This window comes from Strongylocentrotus purpuratus, unplaced genomic scaffold, assembly GCF_000002235.5.
Source record: "Strongylocentrotus purpuratus isolate Spur 01 unplaced genomic scaffold, Spur_5.0 spur5_scaffold_8, whole genome shotgun sequence".
In the NCBI taxonomy this organism is placed as follows: Eukaryota; Metazoa; Echinodermata; class Echinoidea; order Camarodonta; family Strongylocentrotidae; genus Strongylocentrotus; species Strongylocentrotus purpuratus.
Genome location: NW_022145614.1, coordinates 26,819,331 through 26,829,640, shown reverse-complemented (window position 1 = coordinate 26,829,640; position 10,310 = coordinate 26,819,331).

Genomic DNA, 10,310 nt, shown 5'->3' with positions numbered 1-10,310 from the left:
AAACAGCTGCAGTAAAATTATCAACATAGATCCTGCAAATGTGGGACAAGGCATTGTATCAAGACGCTTGATCTTGTAGATAATTTGTCTCACTTGAATACATACATACTACTATACATCACCGTTTAAACATTTTATGGACAATTCATTATAATCAGTCGATAAAACATGAAGCAGTCATGTCATTTGGGGAAATTATCCATTCTTATTGCATTTTATAACAATTTTCAAGCTTGAAAGCTCTATTGCCTGAAAGAAATTGTAAGGATTTAGGCTAGGAACAGACCCGAGACAGACAGCATATGTTTAGATTAGATTGATATTGTTATAGTTCATGTTTTCAATCCACCCCTTCTTTTTTTAATTTTATTTCAAAGGCAGACATAAGCTGTGTCATTCTTGCCATGATTGTAGCCTAGCTTTCAGGTTGGAAGGCCCTTTTTTTTCTCTGTTTGAATGATGAAATATAAATCTTGGTTTTGAATATTTTCCTTTTCACCATCATGTATGATTTCAAATAAGATTCCTTACCCAAATGCTGACAAGCAGGGTCTTTGGTGGTATAAATGAAAAATAATAATAAATATTGTTTAAAGAGAAGGTTGAGTTCTGGGAAGAGGTGAAAAATAAATTTGTGAGCGTTATCATTCTTATTATGCAAGTGTGGAAGAACATCAGATAAGACATGTTCCCTGAAAAGCATGGCTCTTCAAATGCCTTCATATTCTCAATATGTCATGTAACATCGTAAAAATCCAGGGTAGGATTATTACGCCACATGTTCGTGTAGTCCCATGTACATCTTTCTGTGTACAGTGTTTGTAACTTTACCAAGACTTGGCCAAATTTCTTATCATTTTGATGATTCCATAACCTTGCAATACACACAAATTCTTATATGCTAGATGATCAACCTTTCCTGGTCGATTCCACACCGTTTTTTTCACAATGCAATCGCATGACCAGAACTCAACTTCATCTTTAAACTTTCCCCTAGAAGTTAGGCTAGGCTTGAGACTGGCGTCGATGAGGTTCGTCCCGAAGCCTCCTGTCTTCATCGCCTTGTCCCTCTCACATCCTAATCCTATACTGACATTCCAATTTACCGCTCATCTTCCTCCTCTTCCTCCACTCCTCCACCCCTCCAGCCCCCTCCCCCCTTACAATGGGGAAGTGGGGGCAGACACCTTACAATTAGTCCACCCGTCTTAATCCCTCGCCGACAGATCATCTAAAACATTAATGCACCGCCGTAATAACCACACTCATCAGGGCCGTCGAATTACATCATGCTGGAATCGTCTTTCGGTTTGGGCTTGCGGGACGGAGGGCTTTCCTTCTTGTAGACTGTCGCTGACGATAGGTGGATACGGAGTAACTCAATGGGCTGATGAATGAATGAATGCTATGATTCAATTGATGTGACAGGAGTCAGATTTGAGTCAAATTTATGCGCTTGTGATGCGTAGGCTGTCTCTTATGGTGGCCCTTGCATTTTGGAACATTTACAAATCATAAGTTATTGAAGGCAAACTGGAATATTGAGTGGGGGTACAGGATACTTATAATATATTTTTGTGCTCGTGTGTAAGTGTGTGTATTGAATGGGAGCAGTGAAGAATGTGGTAGAGGGAAACAAAATAATGTAAGAGTTTTGTTGTGATTCTAATATGTATTGCTGGAAATGTGCATACCCAGTTTCATATCAATATTTAGCTTATGATTACAGCTGGTTGTATTACCGTACTCTTGTACCTATCCTTATTGCCAATCTGCCATCATACATTTGCAGATCTTACCATAATACTTTTCAGATTTATTTTCCAATCCGTATTAACAATCAGTAGTTTAACACAGTATGAAATAATTTTATAGACACAGTTGCAATTTCAAAAATAAAACCCTAAAGATAGAAATGCATTTGAACTCATTTTTCCCAAAGACTCAGTTATATATATATATATATATATATTCCTACTCCATGATGAAAATGATGTGCACAAACAGAGACAGATGACAGATTGATTAAAGAGAAGTAAAGACCCCAAAAAAGCATACAGGAATCTTACATTGATTATGGACATCAGAACCCCCCCCCCCCATTCAATATGTAATACCTCAATGATAGCCTGAAGACTAGTATGAATACAGGGATACCAAACAGTGTGTCGCTTGAGTAGAAGACGAAGGGTATATATTAACGCAATTATGGTATTGAATTGTACATAATGTATCACAAAAGAAAAGATGTTATATACCTAATATTTTGTGTATGAAGCCTTGTACATATATTAATTTTTTCAGTCACATTCACATACTGTAAACGTGAAAATATTCGCGGTGCATTCATTTTCGCAGATTTCGCACTAAGATTGGCAAGTGTGAATTTTAGAACTTGCACATAAAAAAGGTGACTTCTTATGCGTATTTTGAACGGGCTGAATTGCGTGCAACGCGGATTTATGAACACGCGAATATGGTTGGTGGTCGCTCAGCGCGAAAAAAGTAATCACGCAAAAAATAAGAGCATTTACAGTATTCTGCATTAAGGTACAAAGAAGTTCATGATGAAAGGCATTTATTTTGAACTTCTCAAAACATTATACAGAACATTTATGTCACTGCGCATTAGTGGCATTATAATCTTTCATGTAATTGAGCGCAAAACTCAATTTTTATGACAAGGTCAAAAATCATACTTGTTCCTTGTTATTTTATACACATGCATGCAACATGCATGCGCAGAAGGGAGATCATATATATTGCATTTCGATCCACATAGACTGGTATATTGATTTAAAGAGTCAATTGAAGAAGAAAGATGATGGTGATATCAATGTACATGTAAAGTGAGCATGGTAATAGTCTTATTTGAATAATTAGAATAGTGAATTGAATTATTCTAATTTGTTGGTAAAAAATTGAGGCTGCACTCTTTGATTTTAATTTCACATTACACATTATGTTTATGCATTTATATGTTTACTTCTATGCAAAAAATGCTTATACTGTGCTCTTCCACGTATATGTACATGTACATCTTGTTTCCCATGAATGTTAAGTTACGATGCAAAGACCTAATGAAATATTCCTCCTTGTATCTTCCTATGCAGTGTGTCACGGCAGTGGAGCGGACAGTGCAGAATATGACAGTGACAATGACACCGCTGATGGACAACCCCCTCCAGAGGTCAAGGAAGAAGTCCTGGAGGATCTGGACAAAGAGTCGCCAGAAACGAGTCCGCCCCCCTTGACCTCAAAGATTTACGAGTACCCTGTGGTCAACGGAGATGAGGCAGATCTTCCAGGGGAAGGTATCACAGTGTCTCCACTGGCAGGACTTGAAGCCATGCAGCCGCCTACAAGGATTGGCAAGCCAGCACAACGAGCAACCGAGCTGGCAAAGCAGAGGCCTAGTATCCTCCTGTCCTCAAAGAACTTCATGATAGCTGCATCGCAACTGGATGCCTGTCAGAAACGGATCAACACTCTCCCTGCAGGAAAGGGTCCCTGTTTGGGCGGAAAGCCACAACCGAGTCCGCGATCTTTGAGATCTGGTTCGTCGTCTGGCTTCCAGGACGAAGCTTTGGATCTCAGGGTGGGACCAAAGTCGGGAGACTCTGGAAAAAGCAAGGAATCAAAAAACAAGGGGAAAGATTTGCACAGTAAATTGGACACATTGCTCTTGCAAGGTTCATCTAAACCTGATAAGTTTCCCAGAGAGCAACATAGTCATGGAAAAAATGTACTACAAAGTCACACAAGAAGTTTATTGGATCATAATCAAAATTTTTCCAACTCTGTCTTGAGACCAGACCAAGGGTCACTGAGCAATCAAAGAACTATTTCATCAAAGAGAAGCAGTCACCATGATAAAAAGTATGAGCAGCGAGAACGGGGAGTCATTCGTAAAACTAGCGAGACCTCTGGTCAGCAAAAACCGAAGTCTAGCTCGGCTGGAGCCAAGGCGAATGTTACAAACTATAAATGTCCAACGTGCAATCATTCATTTGAGAACTATTTGCGTTACACGGTGCATCTAACCACCACCGGTCATGACAAACACCTGTCAAGGGTGCGCAAACATTACACCACCGAGGCCATCGACTTTCAGGATGAGAAATCACGTAAGCTGGTGATGAAATGCGTGGTTTGTGACGCACCATTTTCTAATCTGGAGGAACTGACTTTTCATATGATGCACAGTAACCATTACAGTACCGTTCTTGGGCAGTCGGGAGCAGAAGACGCAGCTAAGGCCATGAGCAGAGACATTTTCTTATCTCCAAGCGACAACGAAGATGAGAGTAATAACAGCTCAAGTGTAGATTCTAGTATCCATTCCAAGCTTTCTTCTAGAATGCTATTTCCAATGTACAGTGCAAATAACTTTCAATCGATTACCGGGCCCTCGCTTGGGCACAAGACTGTATTCACTCCACAAGTTGTTCAAAGACTACCTGGCGATTCCACCGTTATCAAACAGCATTGTAGTGAGAAGAAGGTAGATGATAAGCAAGTGGCTGATAAACCAGCTTCCGTCAAACCAGTTGCAGATTTTCGCAAGAAAGCAGTCACCCCTCCAGATTCTAAGATCAAATGCCATAAGTGTGGAAAGGAGTTCAATCACGCAAGGAGTCTTGCCAAACATCAGAAGCTCTCAAAGAGCACCTGTAAACCTAAGCATTCAATCAATGGCTCACTGAAAAGTGGAAAAAAGAAGAGCAAGCACCGGTTTCACCTGCATCATCACCATCACCACCATCATCACCACCACCATAACAGGAAGCACAAGAAGCATCGGCATGAGAAACGAAAAGACAAAGCAGAAAGGCATCGTTTACGTCAGTTGAAGGGAGCAGAATCAGAGCATCATCCCAATGGCAAAATTAAGAAGCGTCACAGGGAACAAGATGTTTCAAAGACTGTTGACAAGGACAACGACCATTCTTCAAAATCTAATCTACTTGGTCCTATGCTACCACCGGCAGAAGAGGAGTTACCTGCGATAGAGCGGTTGTCTAATTGGGCCAATGCCATAGGTCTTATGTCAGAGCATTATCCTCCAGCAATGGAAGCTGAAAATGTTGTTATCCCCAAAACAAGAGTGGAATGCACAAGTAAGTACATCAATCCTGATGAACTAGATGTTGTTCTGCCTACCGGGTCAAGGGTCAATACTGCTTCCTTGGGAGGCAATCCTCTGGGAAATCTAGCAAGTATGGTGGAGACTGCCAAGGAGCTTAACTTCAGTCCTGCTGCATTCAGCAGCAATACCAAGAGCTGGGCCAGACACAAAGAGAAAGGTCTTGCAAATGCAGTAAAATTCAGGTCGGCAGCCATGAAGGGTTCAGGATCAACAGTTGTCTACGTTCCACCAGCATTGGCCCCACTACCAGATTCCAATTCCATGATGTATTCACATCCAAAACCCACCAACACTTCTGCTCCAGTTCACTCTGCAAGCAGTCCAGAAGCCAGAATTCCACAGGGTAGTCCGAGCAATCCTAACCACTTCAAGGAGTTGAAATTCACAATGGCTGAAGCCATTGAGAAACTAGTGACAAGGTCTTACCTGAAAAGAGCGATCCAAGAAAAATGTGGAGCGACTGCTGAAAAGGAAGACAAGAAACCTCAAGTGAAGAAGCCTCGGAAGCGTTCCCATTCCGATGGATCTGACATGAACAGTGATGAGGATCAGACCTGGTCATTTTCAGGATCTGCAAAGATAGCTATTACTATTCCATCAGCAAGTCAGGGTGTTTATGAAAATGGGGATGTTGATGGTGAGAAGGAAACAAACTCTCTTAATTCTCCTAACAACTTTTCCAACATAAAGGAATTGCCAGAGGCAGGCGCTACAAGAACTGTGGCTTGCAATGGAAACATTGCTAAAGAGGAAACAGAATCCACAGCATTGCCAGTCTGTGAGAACAGAAGCTCCCCTGTCAAAGCATCAGGTAGTTTGCAGCAAGATCCAAAAGAAGCAGCTCACACTCAGCATTGGAAGAAGAGAATAAAAGCGTCTGAACAGGCAGCCGAGTTGACCAGGGAAGCAAGGTCACCAGCCACAGAGAAGAGTCTGTCACCCCCTGTAACAAAGTCAGAAGATTCCAGCTCTTCAGACTGTGAAAGTGCTAGCAGAGCTGTTCCTGTCATTCAGTCAGTCAGCAAAAGTGCTATCAATTCTCTTGAGAAAGCTGAAAAGCAGGGGCAAACAGGATATGATGAGGATAGAAGTTGTAGTCCTAAACTGCCAAACAAAGGTGATATGGTGAAAGGTGGTGATGATGTTCAAAAGGAAAATGAAAGGGATCCCTTGGAAAGACTTGCACTACTAGCATGTGAGGCAGCAACTCGACCAAGCAATGGTGAATTTTCTCAAAGGCATAACTTGGATAGGCAGGCAAGATCACCAACCCCTCCAAGTCAGGTAACAAAAATAAAAACTGAAGTTAATGATGATGCCTCACTTGAAGAGAATGTGAGGGAACAAAACCCTGTAAAACAAAGCAAAAAATCCAGTACCAGAAGCCCTGCAACCATCAATGGGTTACCAGTGAAACAAGAACCAGAAGATGAAGAAGGTGAAAACTTTAGACTAGACAGTCCTGTTCTTGCTACTCCAGGAACAAGGAGTAAACAAGCAGCCAGACAAGTGAGTCCTGCTGAAAGAAACAAATTGGAGGATGTTGTAAATTCTCTGAACCATAATGGCTCAAAATTAACCAGCAAAAACAATCCAGCTTCCCCTGCCAGAAAGAATAGGACTGTTAACTCTGACCAAGTAGAAAAACAAAGTGGCTCATCCTCGGGACTGTCATCTTCATCTAGGAAGAACTCTGACCAATCTTTGAGAGTGAAACGAGAGGTAGTGTCGCCTGAACTGAGCCATTCCGATTCAGGATTAATGGATCATCACATAGGATTGTCCAATGGCAACCATACCGCCAGTGCCCTTGGTCACATCTCTCCTCCATCAGGTGACGTACCTCCCAGTCAGACCCTTTACATGGACACCCAACCTAACTGCTCATCGTTCAATGCACTTGCAAGTCTGCAGTCCTTTACAGACCGAGGTATATCAGCTCTGAAAAGCTCCAGATCTAGCTACTTTAAGTACAGAAGTGGCTTTGTCAATCACAAGCCAAAGCCATTAGACAGCGCTGTGGTACCCAACCAGAAACAGTCACCACAGAGAGATGGTGTCATCTGTGCCCCTAGACGATCCTCAAGTGTCCTGAGCAACAGTTTTGCTGTCAGTGCAGAGCATGGACAAATCCACAGGATAAAGACTGAAGCAGTTGACAGTGATGCTGAGGATAACCCACGTCAGAGCAGCAAAACCCCAAACAGCTCAAAAGCAGCTGCTTCGTCAAGTAGCGATGACCAGCAGATGATGTCACCCAAGCGAAAGGCCACAGCTTCTATGGGCGATAGACCTCTCACCCCAGATTTTAATACCACCCCAGCTGTTGCCACCTATGTCATGCCCTCCTTATTCTCATCAGCAACTGCCAGTCAGGGTAACCCTTTAGATGCGATGACCAGACTGGTCAATAAGACTGCCGTTAGCTCTAATTCTTCTCGACACATTCCAGCCAAATCTGGCAAGTTGTCGGCCCCCTTTAAAGCCCTCTGTGCCAGGAAAAGACCAGAACTCTATGCCCCTCTTATCCCTGCGGCTGATGCCGTCTTCACCAACCCCCTTGAAGAAATGAATAAGATGGTCAATGGAACGTGATAATCAGACCGCTCCTTACCTTCATCAAAATAATAGAACCAAATTTATTAATTTTTAGTGGACTATAGTTAAATTCTCAAGTAAAATCAGCTCTGGAAGGACGAAGCAGAAGCTAACAAATATTCAAAAGCATTCTTTAAAAAGACTTTCAATCAATTCCGAAGTGCAGTTCAACTGTTGTGATAAATTTGGACTGCAGTGTAACAATTTATGGACCTCCCGTACTTTGAATACAATTTTGTTTTTAAAGGTGTAAAAACAGTATTAATGCAGTCAACCAAAATTTTCAATTCAATTCATTTTGATGCTTTACTATCCTCATTATTTATGAAACCTATCTAGTAATATCCTGAATATAAAGAAATAAATGTCTCAATGCAAACATTTTGCCATTTAAAATGAAGGCAATTTGGTTGGTTTACTTTTAAATATGGTGGAAAATATGTGCTCTGATAATGTTACTTGGTGCAAATGTTTGAGATGATTGTGAAATGCTTGAAACTACATTCAAAATTAGGATGTGACAAAAAAGAGATATGTAATGCTAAAAGTTGTTTTGCAGAAAGCCAACTGGACGATATATGAAGATTTAATAAAAAGTCACAGATTTTTATCATTTCATTGATTCAACACTGTTTAACGGCGTCTAGTCACTTTGTCGCACACCACAAATTATGTCTCCCAAAAGATTGAGACATCTTTTTTCAAAGCTCATAAATGTCATAATTTTTTGACAGAAATGAACAAGGTTGTTCTTTTACTCTCTCATAGATCCGTACCATGTATTTGTACATAATGACGAGCTTGGATTGTAATTACTCTTTTGAACATGGATGCTTTCATACCTTTTTCTGTTGCTAGCTTTAGGGTTGAGCGGATGCAGTCCAGTGACTGAAGGTTCAATAGGTCAAAGCTTCATGAGATTGATCAGTGGTCTTATCCTTGTAGTCCTGAATCTTTGATGTCATTAACCTCTGACCTCATGAACCTTTGTTTACCTGGGAAATCCCCTTTTTGAGCACAAAAAGAGACATACCTGTTTCTTGTTTTCCAGTGTGGTGGTTTTATCTGTAGCAGATTATACCTCAATGTGACTATATAGGTGCTTTTCAGTATTTTATTTTAACATGTAAGTTATACAATCCTGTATAAGCACATTCTGTACTATACCAAGATGTAGTATTTTGTTAATCATTATTACCGTTATGTTTACTGTCTCTGCATATATATACTGTATACACCCATTGATAGTCACTTTTTAAAAAATTCATGTGGTGTGAGTTTCTGTTTTCATGTGGTAACACGTTTACTCATTGGGCTTTTGTTAAATCTGTTTAACCCTTTCAGGACATGATTTATTTTTAGTGCTAAATTGATCACTTAATGTTCTTCAAATTGGCAACAATAATATTTATTTGTATTGCTTCATTGCCGGAAAACAACATACATGGGCAAGAATACTGTTGAAAAGTTGAACAATTTGCAGATTTTAAGTGAACAACAATGATTTTGAATCTTACAATGTGTTGCTAATTTAAGGATTTTATAGCTTATTTTTGTTTTGTTTTTGTTTTGTTTTTAATTCCTAGCATCAAATGCAATATATTCATGAAACTAAAATGAATGCAGTGTGTGCAGACATTTTGCCCTTTCTCCTCATGTATCTTGCATATTTGTAGCAAAGCATCAAGCAGGAGAATGTAGGTTTTAGACATGTACATTAAAGGTAATACAAAGTTTTGGTATGGGGTCATGAATTTGATTCAAATGAATATATTGGAAGCATATGCGATCCTACATTATTCAGTGATTGTGGTCACGGTTGAAACCGAGTCTAAAGTGATGAAATTGTAAATAATAAACTATTTATGTTCTATAGCTCCCTCTCAAGGTCAAGAGATTAATTTAGCTATAAAACAATGTTTCTTGACTAAAATCAACCGATTGGCTATTCCCGTTTGGAAATTATATTTTTTACGACTACATATTCTGAGATTTTCATGGTCGCAGCTACCATTCTTTGGCCGTAGGGGCTATTTGAAATTTATCAAAATTTACCAGGAGCACCAGTAAATTTTTATATTCAATTTTTCTCGAAAGCAGAAGTGTTTTGAGGCTAAATTTTCTGGTGCTTATGATACATCCATAGGGGCATCCAAATATTTAAAAATTGTAAAGTATCTCAACCAACCAATTTAAAAATTTCCCAAAACTTTGTATTACCTTTAAACAAAATCATTTTCTTGGCATAGACCGAAAAGAAGTGGATAGGGTGAAGACCTTTGCCAAAGTTTTGATGTGATGGGGTTCATATCCATGGATATTCTAGAAGTGTATTTAAAGGGAAATATCAAATTATAATTTTGATTTATTCTGAAGAGAGTTATGCAGTGATATTTACCAGTCGATATCATTATCTAATTCCTTTTCACTAGAGGTTACAGTATTGCATTAGTGAATAATCACGATTTAGTCAAACATTTGCTGTGTCATGCTTTGCACTCTTATTGCATGCTAAATAAAACCACCAAGACTTGGAATCTTTATGGATACCATTTAAAAACTT